The sequence below is a fragment of the Onychomys torridus genome, chromosome 6 (assembly GCF_903995425.1).
Source record: "Onychomys torridus chromosome 6, mOncTor1.1, whole genome shotgun sequence".
Classification (NCBI taxonomy): Eukaryota; Metazoa; Chordata; class Mammalia; order Rodentia; family Cricetidae; genus Onychomys; species Onychomys torridus.
The window spans coordinates 91986400-91987354 of record NC_050448.1 but is presented as its reverse complement, the minus strand read 5'-3'; the positions used below and the strand labels follow the sequence as shown (position 1 = coordinate 91987354).

The following is a 955-nucleotide window of genomic DNA, read 5'->3' as shown; positions in this document are numbered from 1 at the left end:
CTTGCCACTCTGAGACCCTCTACAACATCTGTAGAGGTTTGTTTCAGTTGTGAAGAGGAGATACAGTGGCTAGAAGTCAGGGATGCCACTAACCATCCCACAGTACGTGGACAGCCACCCAAATGTCACCAGCCATTCCACATACACAGGACAGTCCCTCCCCCCATAATGACACTAACCATCTCACAGTACACAGGATAGTCCCCCATAATGAAGGATTATTGAGACCAAATTATCAACAGAGAGGACTAGGGGTAGCTCAGAGGGAGGATGCTCACCTAACATGTGCAAGGGTCCTGGGTTCCATCTCTGAAGAAATTGTGAACAGAACTGTGGTTTAAAACCCCTGGCTATTGTGTATACCAATCTTAATGTGTCCAGTAGAGCCTATCTACAAAGTTTCCTTTAGCCTAACACCCATTGCTATTTCCAATAACAGTGTCTGGCATTTGTTGCTCAGGCTGTGGCAGGCGCTGTGGTAATTCTTTTTAACTGATTATATTATTTAGCTCTGAAACCCTCAAAGGGTAGACATCACTATCCGCTTGATCTTAGAGGTGAGATAAGTTTGGTGGCATAGAGAAACACATGCAAATACTCACCTGGCAGGGGAGATATCATGATAAGGAAGGTGGTTTTTTTCCAGGATGAGGTTCATCCAGTGCACTCCAGATGTGCTGACCCCTGTGCGTTGCACAAACTCCACTGCATAATTTGTGGCAGTGAGGGGCTGCTTTCACTTTTTCCCCTGTTGAGATTAAATTTTAATAACAAAGTGAAGAATCCACACAAGTGCTGGGGGGGCGGGCAATAACACTCGCCTAGCATGCATGAAGCTCTGGGTTCAATGCTTACCTAGCACTAGACAGGTAACTAAAAAGAGAAGAAAAGCTTTGCCCAAGGTTTCATTGCCAGCGGCAGAGCAGGGCTTTCTGTGGAGCCCAGGGATTGTGCA

General features: G+C 46.2%; 1 non-coding gene across 1 annotated transcript; it reads left to right on the top strand.

The window, feature by feature from the left end:
- Window positions 1-594: 594 nt before the first annotated feature.
- On the top strand, window positions 595-751 carry LOC118586483. The gene has a single exon (XR_004945364.1). It is a non-coding gene; the product is annotated as a U1 spliceosomal RNA (small nuclear RNA).
- Window positions 752-955: the final 204 nt, after the last annotated feature.